Here is a 19,832-nt window from a genome sequence, read left to right on the forward strand (position 1 = left end):
CCACAATAAAAAAGTCTCACAGCATCTCTGCTCTGCATGCGTCTGGGAACTTACATAGGCTCGCCAGTCGCTGGAGATCTGCCACAAAGTCTGGAACGCTTTGTCCTTCTTGCAGCCGGTGCATGTAAAACTGGTGTCTCGCCATGTGCATGCTGCTCGCCGGTTTAAGGTGTTCCCCGATCAACTTACGGAGCTCTTCGAACGTCTTGTCCACCGGCTTCTTTGGAGCTGGAAGGTCCTTCAGCAGGGAGTACGTTCTGGATCCACAAACCGTCAGGAGATGAGCCCTGCGTTTGTCGGCTGAATCCTATCCCAACCATTCCTTAGTGACAAAACTTTGCTGTAGTCTCTCAATAAAGTAGTCCCAATCATCACCAACACAGTACCTCTCTTCTGTGCTGCTAGTGGCCATGCTCGCGTGGTTTAAATCCCAGTTTCTCGTCGCCAATGATATGTCCTTACTATACAGTATAAATGCACACGAGGCCCATACTTGAGAGAAGGTCACTCTGTGACCAGTAACCTTTATTACCAAGACCTCAAGTGATGAAGGTGGGTGGAGCTTCCCCTTTTATACCTGAAAGTCCAGATTAGGAGTGTCTCCCACAAGTTCACCCCCTTGTGGTCAATGTTCTCAAGGTGTACAACTTAGGTCAGCTTATACATGGGTTACAATGATAGTTGAATACATGACACTAACGACCTGGCAGTTTTGAACCTCCCATTTCTATGCCAGTTCTAAACCATGTAAAGATCTGTAGCCTATCTGAATATCAAGTATTTGCAGCATGTCTCAAGATTTATTCAATATATCTACTTCCTTCTCTGAGCACACAGCCTCAAATTGCCTCAGAGCCTGTGGCGGGGCAGGAATTGGAGCAGGAGCCAGTAGCATTGTGTCTCTGTCCCAAAGAGCAGACTGCATTAGTTTCTTCAGGGGACAAGTAGAAGTTTTGTCTGCACCCTGAAATCTGGCCTCATTAATATATATAAATCGGGGTCACTGTTGTAATGTGCTGTAGGCCTGAGAGACCTGTAGTAGTAGCAATGGCAAAATTGTTTGGGCCATCTGGCAGCAGCCAAAAGGCCTCTAGCCAATCCTTGGCTCGCTGTCCCTAAAAGACAGAAAATAAACTTACCTGCAAGGCCACTGCCTATCCTTTTCTGATTTCCAATTATGAAGGGATTGGGTGCAAGTTCTTCAGGCTTATTTCTTCTGGAAACCCCTCCAAGTTGAAACTAGACTAATGAGAGACCAGGAAAATGAGGCACTAAAGCCAGAACACTCATTTCTATCTATATAATTTGTTGTTGAAATGTGGGTAACATTGGCAAGGCATATTTGTTGCCCATCCCTGGTTCCCCTGAGAATATGAGGAGTCAACCACAAAGCATGGGAATGAAGTCACATATCGGTCAGACTAGGAAGTGACAGCAAGATATCTTTCCTGAAGAACATTAATGAACTAGTCGGGTTTTTATAACAATCCAGCAGTTTTCATGATCATATTTTGGTGCTGTCCCACAAACGACCAGATTTACTGAGTTCTTGCCAGGGTAGAATTTGAACTCACCTCTAAGTTGTACCATAACCACTAGCGTATTGTACTCACTTCTGTAACTGCCCCTGCCTGTGCCTATTGCAAGTGTAGGCAGTCAGTTCTGTCCCCTCGGGGCAAAGTCTTACAACTTCCAAAACATCAGCAAGGAGTCGAAGACCTGACATCATTGGTATCCGCCCCATTTCCTGCCCAGGCAGTGAGCATTCTCCACCACTAATCACAGGACAATTGCAAAAAGTTCTAGGAGTGAAATTTGCATCATGGAGGAAATAAAAAGATGTAAACAAGGACTTGTATTTATATATCACCTTATCATGTACTCCAAACATCCCAAAGCAGTCAGTCGAGAAGGCGGGAGCTCGGAGCAGCGCGAGTCCGGGGTCGGCGAGAGGCCTATAAAGGCCAACGCGAGTCAGGCAGTTCGAGCAATCAGTCGAGGAGGCAGGAGCTCGGAGGAGCATCAGGAGGTTCATGGAGAGGCCTATAAAGGCCAGCGGGAGTCAGGCAGTTCGAGCAGTCAGTCGAGGAGGCGGGAGCTCGGAGCAGCGCGAGTCCGGGTTCGGCGAGAGGCGTGGCTTGTGCAGCTACAGGGAGAAGACAAAAAAGAAGTAGAGAGAAACAGAAAGGTGACGAGGCAGCCAAGGGGGTAAGTGATTGGCTGGTGATTGGTGAGTAGTTTTTCTTTTTTCTCTTCTATAACAGTGAGTAAACTTTAGCATTGTTGTTGCCAATTTAAGTGTATCTAAGGGTTAAGTCATGGCAGGAGAGCTCAATCACGTGTTATGCTCTCCTGTACCATGTGGGAACTCAGAGACACTTCCGGTGTCCCTGACGACTACGTGCGCGGGAAGTGTATCTGCCTCCAGCTCCTGACAGACCACGTTGCGCAATTGGAGCTGAGGGTGGATTCACTCTGGAGCATCCACGATGCTGAGAATGAAGTGAGTAGCACATTTAGTGAGTTGGTCTTACCGCAGGTGAAGGGTCCACAGCCAGCTAGGGAATGGAAGACCAGCAGGAAGAGCAGTGCAAGGAAGGCAGTGCAGGGGTCCCCTGCGGTCATCCCCCTGCAAAACAGATACACCGTTTTGAGTACTATTGAGGGGGATGACTTATCAGAGGAGGGCAGCAGCAGCCAGGTTCATGGCACCATGGCTGGCTCTGCTGCACAGGAGGGCAGGAAAAAGAGTGGGAGCGCGATAGTGATAGGGGATTCGATTGTAAGGGGAATAGATAGGCGTTTCTGCGGCCGCAACCAAGACTCCAGGATGGTATGTTGCCTCCCTGGTGCAAGGGTCAAGGATGTCTTGGAGCGGATGCAGGACATTCTGAAAAGGGAGGGTGAACAGACAGTTGTCGTGGTGCACATTGGTACCAACGATATAGGTAAAAAAAGGGATGAGGTCCTACGAGACGAATTTAAGGAGCTAGGAGCTAAATTAAAATGTAGGACCTCAAAAGTAGTAATCTCGGGATTGCTACCAGTGCCACATGCGAGTCAGAGTAGGAATCGCAGGATGACTCAGATGAATACGTGGCTTGAGCAGTGGTGCAGCAGGGAGGGATTCAAATTCCTGGGGCATTGGAACCGTTTCTGGGGAAGGTGGGACCAGTACAAACCGGACGGTCTGCACCTAGGCAGGACCGGAACCAATGTCCTAGGGGGAGTGTTTGCTAGTGCTGTTGGGGAGGAGTTAAACTAATATGGCAGGGGGATGGGAACCAATGCAGGGAGACAGAGGGAAACAAAAAGGAGACAAAAGCAAAAGACAGAAAGTAGATGAGTAAAAGTGGATGGCAGAGAAACCCAAGGCAAAAAACAAAAAGGGCCACTGAATATAAAGGGGCTGCAGGAGGGGTCAAAACTAAAAATCATGGTTTAAAAACTAGTATTAAAGCATTCGAAATAAAGTAAATGAGTTGATGGCACAAATCATTACAAATGGGTATGATTTGGTGGCCATTACAGAAACGTGGTTGCAGGGTGGCCAAGTCTGGGAATTAAACATACAGGGGTATCTGACAATTCGGAAGGATAGACAAGAAGGGAAAGGAGGTGGGGTAGCTCTGTTAATAAAGGATGATATCAGGGCAGTTGTGAGAGACGATATTGGCTCTAATGAACAAAATGTTGAATCATTGTGGGTGGAGATTAGAGATAGTAAGGGGAAAAAGTCACTGGTGGGCGTAGTTTGTAGGCCCCCAAATAATAACTTCACGGTGGGGCGGGCAATAATCAAGGGAATAATGGAGGCATGTTGAAAAGGAACGGCAGTAATTATGGGGGATTTTAACCTACATATCGATTGGTCAAATCAAATCGCATGGGGTAGCCTGGAGGAGGAATTCATCGAATGCATACGGGATTGTTTCTTAGAACAGTATGTTATAGAACCTACAAGGGAGCAAGCTATCTTAGATCTGGTTCTGTGTAATGAGACAGGAATAATAAACGATCTCCTAGTAAAAGATCCTCTCGGAATGAGTGATCACAGTATGATTGAATATGTAATACAGATTGAGGGTGAGGAAGTAGTGTCTCAAACGAGTGTAGTATGCTTAAACAAAGGGGACTACAGTGGGATGAGGGCAGAGTTGGCTAAAGTAGACTGGGAACACAGACTAAACGGTGACACAATTGAGGAACAGTGGAGGACTTTTAAGGAGCTCTTTCATAGTGCTCAACAAAAATATATTCCAGTGAAAAAGAAGGCGGTAAGAGAAGGGATAACCAGCCATGGATAACCAAGGAAATAAAGGAGAGTATCAAATTAAAAACCAATGCCTATAAGGTGGCCAAGGTTAGTGGGAAAATAGAAGATTGGGAAAATTTTAAACGACAGCAAAGAATGACTAAGAAAGCAATAAAGAAAGGAAAGATAGATTACGAAGGTAAACTTGCGCAAAACATAAAAACGGATAGTAAAAGCTTTTACAGATATATAAAATGGAAAAGAGTGACTAAAGTAAATGTTGGTCCCTTACAAGATGAGAAGGGGGATTTAATAATGGGAAATGTGGAAATGGCTGAGACCTTAAACAATTATTTTGCTTTGGTCTTCACAGTAGAAGACACAGAAACCATGCCAGAAATTGCTGGTCACAGGAATGTGGGAAGGGAGGACCTTGAGACAATCACTATCACTAGGGGGGTAGTGCTGGACAGGCTAATGGGACTCAAGGTAGACAAGTCCCCTGGTCCTGATGAAATACATCTCAGGGTATTAAAAGAGATGGTGGAAGTTATAGCAGATGCATTCGTTATAATCTACCAAAATTCTCTGGATGCTGGGGAGGTACCAACGGATTGGAAAGCAGCTAATGTAAGGCCTCTGTTTAAAAAAGGGGGCAGACAAAAAGCAGGTAACTATAGGCCGGTTAGTTTAACATCTGTAGTGGGGAAAATGCTTGAAACTATCATTAAGGAAGAAATAGCGGGACATCTAGATAGGAATAGTGCAATCAAACAGACGCAGCATGGATTCATGAAGGGGAAATCATGTTTAACTAATTTACGGGAATTCTTTGAGGATATAACGAGCATGGTGGATAGAGGTGTACCGATGGATGTGGTGTATTTAGATTTTCAAAAGGCATTCGATAAGGTGCCACATAAAAGGTTACTGCAGAAGATAAAGGTACGCGGAGTCAGTGGAAATGTATTAGCATGGATAGAGAATTGGCTGGCTAACAGAAAGCAGAGAGTCGGGATAAATGGGTCCTTTTCGGGTTGGAAATCGGTATTTAGTGGTGTGCCACTGGGATCAGTGCTGGGACCACAACTGTTTACAATATACATAGATGACCTGGAAGAGGGGACAGAGTGTAGTGTAACAAAATTTGCAGATGACACAAAGATTAGTGGGAAAGCGGGTTGTGTAGAGGACACAGAGAGGCTGCAAAGAGATTTAGATAGGTTAAGCGAATGGGCTAAGGTTTGGCAGATGGAATACAATGTCGGAAATTGTGAGGTCATCCACCTTGGAAAAAAAAACAGTAAAAGGGAATATTATTTGAATGGGGAGAAATTACAACATGTTGCGGTGCAGAGGGACCTGGGGGTTCTTGTGCATGAATCCCAAAAAGTTAGTTTGCAGGTAGGTGCAGCAGGTAATCAGGAAGGCGAATGGAATGTTGGCCTTCATTGCGAGAGGGATGGAGTACAAAAGCAGGGAGGTCCTGCTGCAACTGTATAGGGTATTGGTGAGGCTGCACCTGGAGTACTGCGTGCAGTTTTGGTCACCTTACTTAAGAAAGGATATACTAGCTTTGGAGGGGGTACAGAGACGATTCACTTGGCTGATTCCGGAGATGAGGGGGTTACCTTATGATGATAGATTGAGTAGACTGGGTCTTTACTCGTTGGAGTTCAGAAGGATGAGGGGTGATCTTATAGAAACATTTAAAATAATGAAAGGGATAGACAAGATAGAGGTAGAGAGGTTGTTTCCACTGGTCGAGGAGACTAGAACTAGGGGGCACAGCCTCAAAATACGGGGGAGCCAATTTAAAACCGAGTTGAGAAGGAATTTCTTCTCCCAGAGGGTTGTGAATCTGTGGAATTCTCTGCCCAAGGAAGCAGTTGAGGCTAGCTCATTGAATGTATTCAAGTCACAGATAGATAGATTTTTAACAAATAAGGGAATGAAGGATTACGGGGAGCGGGCGGGTAAGTGGAGCTGAGTCCACGGCCAGATCAGCCATGATCTTGTTGAATGGCAGAGTAGGCTCGAGGGGCGAGATGGCCTACTCCTGTTCCTAATTCTTATGTTCTTATGTTATAACTAATGAATTATTAAATGAAATATTTCAAAATAATGTGCTGTTTTTCTTTTCCAGTGTTATATGCCAAAATAAGTTATATTTTAAATCCAACTGAGTGAGTTTTATTGCATATTAGTGAGATTTGAAAGGCTTGTGCATGTGATAACCAAACTTTGCTATATATTATTGGTATGCATATTGTAGAAGATGTCATGAACTTTATAACAATGTTATTTCTTACTTATGAGTCAATCTTTAAAAATAATGAAAAACTGCACATAATATTTACCAGATTCGAAAGACTCAAGCATGTGCTTGCTGTCATTTTCTTTGGTGAATCGGGTAGCTTCCTGGGGGCAATGCACCTGTATTCTCTGCCAAAGGTTCTATTGCATGCTATTTTGTATGTGGATGAATATTTTAATTCAATCCTTACATTTTCTTATAATCCCTGCATTTCTAATCACTTTGGAAATGTTATTAATTTTACATACAATGATGGCCCATCCTTTCAAGGGATTTTTATTGTAGGCAATGACGTTTTAGGAACTCCTGCTCCTTCTGGCCCACAAAGAAACCTTTTTAAAAAGTTTACTTACTTTTCTGGCCCTCTCCTGGACCTGTGGCTCCTTTGCCCCTGGTGCTCGTGGCATGGCTGGCCCCGGGGACTAAATGCAGCTACCGAGAGTTCAAATATAGTGGGGATCGGAATGACATCATCAGACCCTGACTTAATTGGCTGTAAAGCACTTTGAGACAGCCGGTGGTCGTGAAAGGCGCGAGATAAAGGCAAGTCTTTCTTTCTTTATGAACTTCAATGAGGCCTCTCGTGCCTGGTGTGAGGACCTCGCTGGCTGGTCAGAACGCGCCTGTTAAATCAGTGCAAGGCCAGCGAGGATTGAGTAAGTAGGTCGATACAAGCATTTTAAACCCCCCAAACACCCCATTCTGTTGTGTGTGGGGCAGTTAAATTCGGGACTATGGATCTGACCTTTTTGGATTTTAAATCCTTAGAGATGAATTCCAGAAACGCTTGAGCAGATCAAATTATAGATGCAAAATAATCTGCAGTGTAATACTGCAGTGAAAAAGTTTAAGCTTTCATAAAAGTTGGCTCCACAGCAAAAATTAGATACAAAAATAAATATTTAAATTGATGGAAAATTTTCAGGGAACCCAACAGCGAGGAAACTCCACCAGTGCATATTGAAAAATTGTGAGCTCTGTGTCTGCAGTTTTCTGATATGTGCTTGTGGCAGGCGAGGTGCATTTTTGAAAAATGTAGTCTGATATCTCAGACTATCTGATTTAACAATTCTGGAAACATACTTGAACATATCATTTATCATAGAGCTATCAAATTCATAATGCACCTTTATTTGTTTTAAATGATCTATGTAATGCGTTGTTCAGTCATTTAGATTATAGCTAAGTATAAACATCGCTTTCAGTAATAACAAACATTTCATTCTTTGCTGTCTGTTATATATGCCAGAAGGTAATTTAAACAAGATTAGTGATACAAGTTTCAACAAATAAAGGATCACAGATGCACATAAGAACGAAAAAAGGCTTCTTCAACTATATTTTCTGTTCTGTTGGTTTTCCTGCTGAGTTTCTTTTTGGATGTTCAGATAATAGAATCTATCACAGCATGCTCTTCCCTCTCTCCCCTCCCACTGAGATTATAGAATCTGTCACAGCATGCTCTTCCCTCTCTCCCCTCCCACTCAGATTATAGAATCTATCACAGCATGCTCTTCCCTCTCTCCCCTCCCACTCAGATTATAGAATCTATCACAGCATGCTCTTCACTCTCTCCCCTCCCACTCAGATTATAGAATCTATCACAGCATCCTCTTCCCTCTCTCCCCTCCCACTGAGATTATAGAATCTATCACAGCATGCTCTTCCCTCTCTCCCCCCCCGACTCAGATTTTAGAATCTATCACAGCATGCTCTTCCCTCTCTCCCCTCCCACTCAGATTATAGAATCTATCACAGCATCCTCTTCCCTCTCTCCCCTCCCACTGAGATTATAGAATCTATCACAGCATGCTCTTCCCTCTCTCCCCTCCCACTCAGATTATAGAATCGATCACAGCATGCTCTTCCCTCTCTCCCCTCCCACTGAGATTATAGAATCTATCACAGCATGCTCTTCCCTCTCTCCCCTCCCACTCAGATTATAGAATCTATCACAGCATGCTCTTCCCTCTCTCCCCTCCCACTCAGATTATAGAATCTATCACAGCATGCTCTTCCCTCTCTCCCCTTCCACTGAGATTATAGAATATATCACAGCATGCTCTTCCCTCTCTCCCCTCCCACTGAGATTATAGAATCTGTCACAGCATGCTCTTCCCTCTCTCCCCTCCCACTCAGATTATAGAATCTATCACATCATGCTCTTCCCTCTCTCCCCTCCCACTCAGATTATAGAATCTATCACAGCATGCTCTTCTCTCTCTCCCCTCCCACTCAGATTATAGAATCTATCACAGCATGCTCTTCCCTCTCTCCCCTCCCACTGAGATTATCGAATCTATCACAGCATGCTCTTCCCTCTCTCCCCTCCCACTGAGATTATAGAATCTATCACAGCATGGTCTGCCCTCTCTCCCCTCCCACTGAGATTATAGAATCTATCACAGCATGGTCTGCCCTCTCTCCCCTCCCACTGAGATTATTGAATCTATCACAGCATGCTCTTCCCTCTCTCACCTCCCACTGAGATTATAGAATCTATCACATCATGCTCTTCCCTCTCTCCCCTCCCACTCAGATTATTGAATCTATCACAGCATGCTCTTCCCTCTCTCCCCTCCCACTGAGATTATAGAATCTATCACAGCATGCTCTTCCCTCTCTCCCCTCCCACTGAGATTATAGAATCTATCACAGCATGCTCTTCCCTCTCTCCCCTCCCACTCAGATTATAGAATCTATCACAGCATGCTCTTCCCTCTCTCCCCTCCCACTGAGATTATAGAATCTATCACAGAATGCTCTTCCCTCTCTCCCCTCCCACTCCGATTATAGAATCTATCACAGCATGCTCTTCCCTCTCTCCCCTCCCACTCAGATTATAGAATCTATCACAGCATGCTCTTCCCTCTCTCCCCTCCCACTCAGGTTATAGAATCTATCACAGCATGCTCTTCCCTCTCTCCCCTCCCACTGAGATTACAGAATCTATCACAGCATGCTCTTCCCTCTCTCCCCTCCCACTGAGATTATAGAATGTATCACAGCATGCTCTTCCCTCTCTCCCCTCCCACTGAGATTATAGAATCTATCACAGCATGCTCTTCCCTCTCTCCCCTCCCACTGAGATGATAGAATCTATCACAGCATGCTCTTCCCTCTCTCCCCTCCCACTCAGATTATAGAATCTATCACAGCATGCTCTTCCCTCTCTCCCCTCCCACTGAGATTATAGAATCTATCACAGCATGCTCTTCCCTCTCTCCCCTCCCACTGAGATTATAGAATCTATCACAGCATGCTCTTCCCTCTCTCCCCTCCCACTCAGATTATAGAATTTATCACAGCATGCTCATCCCTCTCTCCCCTCCCACTGAGATTATAGAATCTATCACAGCATGCTCTTCCCTCTCTCCCCTCCCACTCAGATTATAGAATCTATCACAGCATGCTCTTCCCTCTCTCCCCTCCCACTGAGATTATAGAATCTATCACAGCATGCTCTTCCCTCTCTCCCCTCCCACTGAGATTATAGAATCTATCACAGCATGCTCTTCCCTCTCTCCCCTCCCACTCAGATTATAGAATCTATCACAGCATGCTCTTCCCTCTCTCCCCTCCCACTGAGATTATAGAATCTATCACAGCATGCTCTTCCCTCTCTCCCCTCCCACTCAGATTATAGAATCTATCACAGCATGCTCTTCCCTCTCTCCCCTCCCACTGAGATTAAAGAATCTACCACAGAATGCTCTTCCCTCTCTCCCCTCCCACTCAGATTATAGAATCTATCACAGCATGCTCTTCGCTCTCTCCCCTCCCACTCAGATTATCGAATCTATCACAGCATGCTCTTCCCTCTCTCCCCTCCCACTCAGATTATATAATATATCACAGCATGCTCTTCCCTCTCTCCCCTCCCACTGAGATTACAGAATCTATCACAGCATGCTCTTCCCTCTCTCCCCTCCCACTGAGATTATAGAATCTATCACAACATGCTCTTCCCTCTCTCCCCTCCCACTCAGATTATAGAATCTATCACAGCATGCTCTTCCCTCTCCCCTCTCCCACTGAGATTATAGAATCTATCACAGCATGCTCTTCCCTCTCTCCCCTCCCACTCAGATTATAGAATCTATCACAGCATGCTCTTCCCTCTCTCCCCTCCCATTGAGATTATAGAATCTATCACAGCATGCTTTTCCCTCTCTCCCCTCCCACTCAGATTATAGAATCTATCACAGCATGCTCTTCCCTCTCTCCCCTCCCACTCAGATTATAGAATCTATCACAGCATGCTCTTCCCTCTCTCCCCTCCCACTCAGATTATAGAATCTATCACAGCATGCTCTTCCCTCTCTCCCCTCCCACTGAGATTATAGAATCTATCACAGCATGCTCTTCCCTCTCTCCCCTCCCACTCAGATTATAGAATCTATCACAGCATGCTCTTCCCTCTCTCCCCTCCCAATGAGATTATAGAATCGATCACAGCATGCTCTTCCCTCTCTCCCCCCCGCACTCAGATTTTAGAATCTATCACAGCATGCTCTTCCCTCTCTCCCCTCCCACTGAGATTATAGAATCTATCACAGCATCCTCTTCCCTCTCTCCCCTCCCACTGAGATTATAGAATCTATCACAGCATGCTCTTCCCTCTCTCCCCTCCCACTCAGATTATAGAATCTATCACAGCATGCTCTTCCCTCTCTCCCCTCCCACTGAGATTATAGAATCTATCACAGCATGCTCTTCCCTCTCTCCCCTCCCACTCAGATTATAGAATCTATCACAGCATGCTCTTCCCTCTCTCCCCTCCCACTCAGATTATAGAATCTATCACAGCATGCTCTTCCCTCTCTCCCCTCCCACTGAGATTATAGAATATATCACAGCATGCTCTTCCCTCTCTCCCCTCCCACTGAGATTATAGAATCTATCACAGCATGCTCTTCCCTCTCTCCCCTCCCACTCAGATTATAGAATCTATCACATCATGCTCTTCCCTCTCTCCCCTCCCACTCAGATTATAGAATCTATCACAGCATGCTCTTCTCTCTCTCCCCTCCCACTCAGATTATAGAATCTATCACAGCATGCTCTTCCCTCTCTCCCCTCCCACTGAGATTATCGAATCTATCACAGCATGCTCTTCCCTCTCTCCCCTCCCACTGAGATTATAGAATCTATCACAGCATGCTCTTCTCTCTCGCCCCTCCCACTCAGATTATAGAATCTATCACAGCATGCTCTTCCCTCTCTCCCCTCCCACTCAGATTATAGAATCTATCACAGCATGCTCTTCCCTCTCTCCCCTCCCAATGAGATTATAGAATCTATCACAGCATGCTCTTCCCTCTCTCACCCCCCCACTCAGATTTTAGAATCTATCACAGCATGCTCTTCCCTCTCTCCCCTCCCACTGAGATTATAGAATCTATCACAGCATCCTCTTCCCTCTCTCCCCTCCCACTGAGATTATAGAATCTATCACAGCATGCTCTTCCCTCTCTCCCCTCCCACTCAGATTATAGAATCTATCACAGCATGCTCTTCCCTCTCTCCCCTCCCACTGAGATTATAGAATCTATCACAGCATGCTCTTCCCTCTCTCCCCTCCCACTCAGATTATAGAATCTATCACAGCATGCTCTTCCCTCTCTCCCCTCCCACTCAGATTATAGAATCTATCACAGCATGCTCTTCCCTCTCTCCCCTCCCACTGAGATTACAGAATCTATCACAGCATGCTCTTCCCTCTCTCCCCTCCCACTGAGATTATAGAATCTATCACAACATGCTCTTCCCTCTCTCCCCTCCCACTCAGATTATAGAATCTATCACAGCATGCTCTTCCCTCTCCCCTCTCCCACTGAGATTATAGAATCTATCACAGCATGCTCTTCCCTCTCTCCCCTCCCACTCAGATTATAGAATCTATCACAGCATGCTCTTCCCTCTCTCCCCTCCCATTGAGATTATAGAATCTATCACAGCATGCTTTTCCCTCTCTCCCCTCCCACTCAGATTATAGAATCTATCACAGCATGCTCTTCCCTCTCTCCCCTCCCACTCAGATTATAGAATCTATCACAGCATGCTCTTCCCTCTCTCCCCTCCCACTCAGATTATAGAATCTATCACAGCATGCTCTTCCCTCTCTCCCCTCCCACTGAGATTATAGAATCTATCACAGCATGCTCTTCCCTCTCTCCCCTCCCACTCAGATTATAGAATCTATCACAGCATGCTCTTCCCTCTCTCCCCTCCCAATGAGATTATAGAATCGATCACAGCATGCTCTTCCCTCTCTCCCCCCCGCACTCAGATTTTAGAATCTATCACAGCATGCTCTTCCCTCTCTCCCCTCCCACTGAGATTATAGAATCTATCACAGCATCCTCTTCCCTCTCTCCCCTCCCACTGAGATTATAGAATCTATCACAGCATGCTCTTCCCTCTCTCCCCTCCCACTCAGATTATAGAATCTATCACAGCATGCTCTTCCCTCTCTCCCCTCCCACTGAGATTATAGAATCTATCACAGCATGCTCTTCCCTCTCTCCCCTCCCACTCAGATTATAGAATCTATCACAGCATGCTCTTCCCTCTCTCCCCTCCCACTCAGATTATAGAATCTATCACAGCATGCTCTTCCCTCTCTCCCCTCCCACTGAGATTATAGAATATATCACAGCATGCTCTTCCCTCTCTCCCCTCCCACTGAGATTATAGAATCTATCACAGCATGCTCTTCCCTCTCTCCCCTCCCACTCAGATTATAGAATCTATCACATCATGCTCTTCCCTCTCTCCCCTCCCACTCAGATTATAGAATCTATCACAGCATGCTCTTCTCTCTCTCCCCTCCCACTCAGATTATAGAATCTATCACAGCATGCTCTTCCCTCTCTCCCCTCCCACTGAGATTATCGAATCTATCACAGCATGCTCTTCCCTCTCTCCCCTCCCACTGAGATTATAGAATCTATCACAGCATGCTCTTCTCTCTCGCCCCTCCCACTCAGATTATAGAATCTATCACAGCATGCTCTTCCCTCTCTCCCCTCCCACTCAGATTATAGAATCTATCACAGCATGCTCTTCCCTCTCTCCCCTCCCAATGAGATTATAGAATCTATCACAGCATGCTCTTCCCTCTCTCACCCCCCCACTCAGATTTTAGAATCTATCACAGCATGCTCTTCCCTCTCTCCCCTCCCACTGAGATTATAGAATCTATCACAGCATCCTCTTCCCTCTCTCCCCTCCCACTGAGATTATAGAATCTATCACAGCATGCTCTTCCCTCTCTCCCCTCCCACTCAGATTATAGAATCTATCACAGCATGCTCTTCCCTCTCTCCCCTCCCACTGAGATTATAGAATCTATCACAGCATGCTCTTCCCTCTCTCCCCTCCCACTCAGATTATAGAATCTATCACAGCATGCTCTTCCCTCTCTCCCCTCCCACTCAGATTATAGAATCTATCACAGCATGCTCTTCCCTCTCTCCCCTCCCACTGAGATTATAGAATATATCACAGCATGCTCTTCCCTCTCTCCCCTCCCACTGAGATTATAGAACCTATCACAACATGCTCTTCTCTCTCTCCCCTCCCACTCAGATTATAGAATCTATCACAGCATGCTCTTCCCTCTCTCCCCTCCCACTGAGATTATCGAATCTATCACAGCATGCTCTTCCCTCTCTCCCCTCCCACTGAGATTATAGAATCTATCACAGCATGCTCTTCCCTCTCTCCCCTCCCACTGAGATTATAGAATCTATCACAGCATGCTCTTCCCTCTCTCCCCTCCCACTCAGATTATAGAATCTATCACAGCATGCTCTTCCCTCTCTCCCCTCCCACTGAGATTATAGAATCTATCACAGCATGCTCGTCCCTCTCTCCCCTCCCACTCAGATTATAGAATCTATCACAGCATGCTCTTCCCTCTCCCCTCTCCCACTGAGATTATAGAATCTATCACAGCATGCTCTTCCCTCTCTCCCCTCCCACTCAGATTATAGAATTTATCACAGCATGCTCTTCCCTCTCTCCCCTCCCACTGAGATTATAGAATCTATCACAGCATGCTCTTCCCTCTCTCCCCTCCCACTCAGATTATAGAATCTTTCACAGCATGCTCTTCCCTCTCTCCCCTCCCACTGAGATGATAGAATCTATCACAGCATGCTCTTCCCTCTCTCCCCTCCCACTCAGATTATAGAATATATCACAGCATGCTCTTCCCTCTCTCCCCTCCCACTGAGATTATAGAATCTATCACAGCATGCTCTTCCCTCTCTCCCCTCCCACTGAGATTATAGAATCTATCACAGCATGCTCTTCCCTCTCTCCCCTCCCACTGAGATTATAGAATCTATCACAGCATGCTCTTCCCTCTCTCCCCTCCCACTGAGATTATAGAATCTATCACAGCATGCTCTTCCCTCTCTCCCCTCCCACTCAGATTATAGAATCTATCACAGCATGCTCTTCCCTCTCTCCCCTCCCACTGAGATGATCGAATCTATCACAGCATGCTCTTCCCTCTCTCCCCTCCCACTCAGATTATAGAATCTCTCACAGCATGCTCTTCTATCTCTCCCCTCCCACTGAGATTAAAGAATCTATCACAGAATGTTCTTCCCTCTCTCCCCTCCCACTCAGATTATAGAATCTATCACAGCATGCTCTTCCCTCTCTCCCCTCCCACTCAGATTATCGAATCTATCACAGCATGCTCTTCCCTCTCTCCCCTCCCACTGAGATTATAGAATCTATCACAGCATGCTCTTCCCTCTCTCCCCTCCCACTGAGATTATATAATCTATCACAGCATGCTCTTCCCTCTCTCCCCTCACACTCAGATTATAGAATCTATCACAGCATACTCTTCCCTCTCCCCTCTCCCACTGAGATTATAGAATCTATCACAGCATGCTCTTCCCTCTCTCCCCTCCCACTCAGATTATAGAATCTATCACAGCATGCTCTTCCCTCTCTCCCCTCCCACTGAGATTATAGAATCTATCACAGCATGCTCTTCCCTCTCTCCCCTCCCACTCAGATTATAGAATCTATCAGAGCATGCTCTTCCCTCTCTCCCCTCCCACTCAGATTATAGAATCTATCACAGCATGCTCTTCCCTCTCTCCCCTCCCACTCAGATTATAGAATCTATCACAGCATGCTCTTCCCTCTCTCCCCTCCCACTGAGATTATAGAATCTATCACAGCATGCTCTTCCCTCTCTCCCCTCCCACTGAGATTATAGAATCTATCACAGCATGCTCTTCCCTCTCTCCCCTCCCACTCAGATTATAGAATCTATCACAGCATGGTCTTCCCTCTCTCCCCTCCCACTGAGATTATAGAATCTATCACAGCATGCTCTTCCCTCTCTCCCCTCCCACTCAGATTATAGAATCTATCACAGCATGCTCTTCCCTCTCTCCCCTCCCACTCAGATTATATAATCTATCACAGCATGCTCTTCCCTCTCTCCCCTCCCACTGAGATTATAGAATCTATCACAGCATGCTCTTCCCTCTCTCCCCTCACACTCAGATTATAGAATCTATCACAGCATGCTCTTCCCTCTCTCCCCTCCCACTGAGATTATAGAATCTATCACAGCATGCTCTTCCCTCTCTCCCCTCCCACTCAGATTATAGAATCTATCACAGCATGCTCTTCCCTCTCCCCTCTCCCACTGAGATTATAGAATCTATCACAGCATGCTCTTCCCTCTCTCCCCTCCCACTCAGATTATAGAATCTATCACAGCATGCTCTTCCCTCTCTCCCCTCCCACTGAGATTATAGAATCTATCACAGCATGCTCTTCCCTCTCTCCCCTCCCACTCAGATTATAGAATCTATCACAGCATGCTCTTCCCTCTCTCCCCTCCCACTCAGATTATAGAATCTATCACAGCATGTTCTTCCCTCTCTCCCCTCCCACTCAGATTATAGAATCTATCACAGCATGCTCTTCCCTCTCTCCCCTCCCACTGAGATTATAGAATCTATCACAGCATGCTCTTCCCTCTCTCCCCTCCCACTGAGATTATAGAATCTATCACAGCATGCTCTTCCCTCTCTCCCCTCCCACTGAGATTATAGAATCTATCACAGCATGGTCTTCCCTCTCTCCCCTCCCACTGAGATTATAGAATCTATCACAGCATGCTCTTCCCTCTCTCCACTCCCACTCAGATTATAGAATCTATCACAGCATGCTCTTCCCTCTCTCCCCTCCCACTGAGATTATAGAATCTATCACAGCATGCTCTTCCCTCTCTCCCCTCCCACTCAGATTATAGAATCTATCACAGCATGCTCTTCCCTCTCTCCCCTCCCACTGAGATGATAGAATCTATCACAGCATGCTCTTCCCTCTCTCCCCTCCCACTCAGATTATAGAATCTATCACAGCATGCTCTTCCCTCTCTCCCCTCCCACTCAGATTATAGAATCTATCACAGCATGCTCTTCCCTCTCTCCCCTCCCACTCAGATTATAGAATCTATCACAGCATGCTCTTCCCTCTCTCCCCTCCCAATGAGATTATAGAATCTATCACAGCATGCTCTTCCCTCTCTCCCCCCCCACTCAGATTATAGAATCTATCACAGCATGCTCTTCCCTCTCTCCCCTCCCACTGAGATTATAGAATCTATCACAGCATCCTCTTCCCTCTCTCCCCTCCCACTGAGATTATAGAATCTATCACAGCATGCCCTTCCCTCTCTCCCCTCCCACTCAGATTATAGAATCTATCACAGCATGCTCTTCCCTCTCTCCCCTCCCACTGAGATTATAGAATCTATCACAGCATGCTCTTCCCTCTCTCCCCTCCCACTCAGATTATAGAATCTATCACAGCATGCTCTTCCCTCTCTCCCCTCCCACTCAGATTATAGAATCTATCACAGCATGCTCTTCCCTCTCTCCCCTCCCACTGAGATTATAGAATGTATGACAGCATGCTCTTCCCTCTCTCCCCTCCCACTGAGATTATAGAATCTATCACAGCATGCTCTTCCCTCTCTCCCCTCCCACTCAGATTATAGAATCTATCACATCATGCTCTTCCCTCTCTCCCCTCCCACTCAGATTATAGAATCTATCACAGCATGCTCTTCTCTCTCTCCCCTCCCACTCAGATTATAGAATCTATCACAGCATGCTCTTCCCTCTCTCCCCTCCCACTGAGATTATCTAATCTATCACAGCATGCTCTTCCCTCTCTCCCCTCCCACTGAGATTATAGAATCTATCACAGCATGGTCTGCCCTCTCTCCCCTCCCACTGAGATTATAGAATCTATCACAGCATGGTCTGCCCTCTCTCCCCTCCCACTGAGATTATTGAATCTATCACAGCATGCTCTTCCCTCTCTCCCCTCCCACTCAGATTATAGAATCTATCACAGCATGCTCTTCCCTCTCTCCCCTCCCACTGAGATTATAGAACCTATCACAGCATGCTCTTCCCTCTCTCCCCTCCCACTGAGATTATAGAACCTATCACAGCATGCTCTTCCCTCTCTCCCCTCCCACTCAGATTATAGAATCTATCACAGCATGCTCTTCCCTCTCTCCTCTCCCACTCCGATTATAGAATCTATCACAGCATGCTCTTCCCTCTCTCCCCTCCCACTGAGATTATAGAATCTATCACAGAATGCTCTTCCCTCTCTCCTCTCCCACTCCGATTATAGAATCTATCACAGCATGCTCTTCCCTCTCTCCCCTCCCACTCAGATTATAGAATCTATCACAGCATGCTCTTCCCTCTCTCCCCTCCCACTGAGATTACAGAATCTATCACAGCATGCTCTTCCCTCTCTCCCCTCCCACTCAGATTATAGAATCTATCACAGCATGCTCTTCCCTCTCTCCCCTCCCACTGAGATTATAGAACCTATCACAGCATGCTCTTCCCTCTCTCCCCTCCCACTGAGATTATAGAATCTATCACAGAATGCTCTTCCCTCTCTCCTCTCCCACTCCGATTATAGAATCTATCACAGCATGCTCTTCCCTCTCTCCCCTCCCACTCAGATTATAGAATGTATCACAGCATGCTCTTCCCTCTCTCCCCTCCCACTGAGATTATAGAATCTATCACAGCATGCTCTTCCCTCTCTCCCCTCCCACTCAGATTATAGAATCTATCACAGCATGCTCTTCCCTCTCTCCCCTCCCACTGAGATTATAGAATCTATCACAGCATGCTCGTCCCTCTCTCCCCCTCCCACTCAGATTATAGAATCTATCACAGCATGCTCTTCCCTCTCCCCTCTCCCACTGAGATTATAGAATCTATCACAGCATGCTCTTCCCTCTCTCCCCTCCCACTGAGATGATAGAATCTATCACAGCATGCTCTTCCCTCTCTCCCCTCCCACTGAGATTATAGAATCTATCACAGCATGCTCTTCCCTCTCTCCCCTCCCACTGAGATTATAGAATCTATCACAGCATGCTCTTCCCTCTCTCCCCTCCCACTGAGATTATAGAATCTATCACAGCATGCTCTTCCCTCTCTCCCCTCCCACTGAGATTATAGAATCTATCACAGCATGCTCTTCCCTCTCTCCCCTCCCACTGAGATGATAGAATCTATCACAGCATGCTCTTCCCTCTCTCCCCTCCCACTCAGATTATAGAATCTATCACAGCATGCTCTTCCCTCTCTCCCCTCCCACTGAGATTAAAGAATCTATCACAGAATGCTCTTCCCTCTCTCCCCTCCCACTCAGATTATAGAATCTATCACAGCATGCTCTTCCCTCTCTCCCCTCCCACTCAGATTATCGAATCTATCACAGCATGCTCTTCCCTCTCTCCCCTCCCACTCAGATTATATAATCTATCACAGCATGCTCTTCCCTCTCTCCCCTCCCACTGAGATTACAGAATCTATCAGAGCATGCACTTCCCTCTCTCCCCTCCCACTGAGATTATAGAATCTATCACAGCATGCTCTTCCCTCTCTCCCCTCCCACTGAGATTATAGAATCTATCACAGCATGCTCTTCCCTCTCTCCCCTCCCACTTAGATTATAGAATCTATCACAGCATGCTCTTCCCTCTCTCCCCTCCCACTGAGATTATAGCATCTATCACAGCATGCTCTTCCCTCTCTCCCCTCCCACTCAGATTATAGAATCTATCACAGCATGCTCTTCCCTCTCCCCTCTCCCACTGAGATTATAGAATCTATCACAGCATGCTCTTCCCTCTCTCCCCTCCCACTCAGATTATAGAATCTATCA

This window comes from Pristiophorus japonicus, chromosome 4 (assembly GCF_044704955.1).
Source record: "Pristiophorus japonicus isolate sPriJap1 chromosome 4, sPriJap1.hap1, whole genome shotgun sequence".
NCBI lineage: Eukaryota > Metazoa > Chordata > Chondrichthyes > Pristiophoridae > Pristiophorus > Pristiophorus japonicus.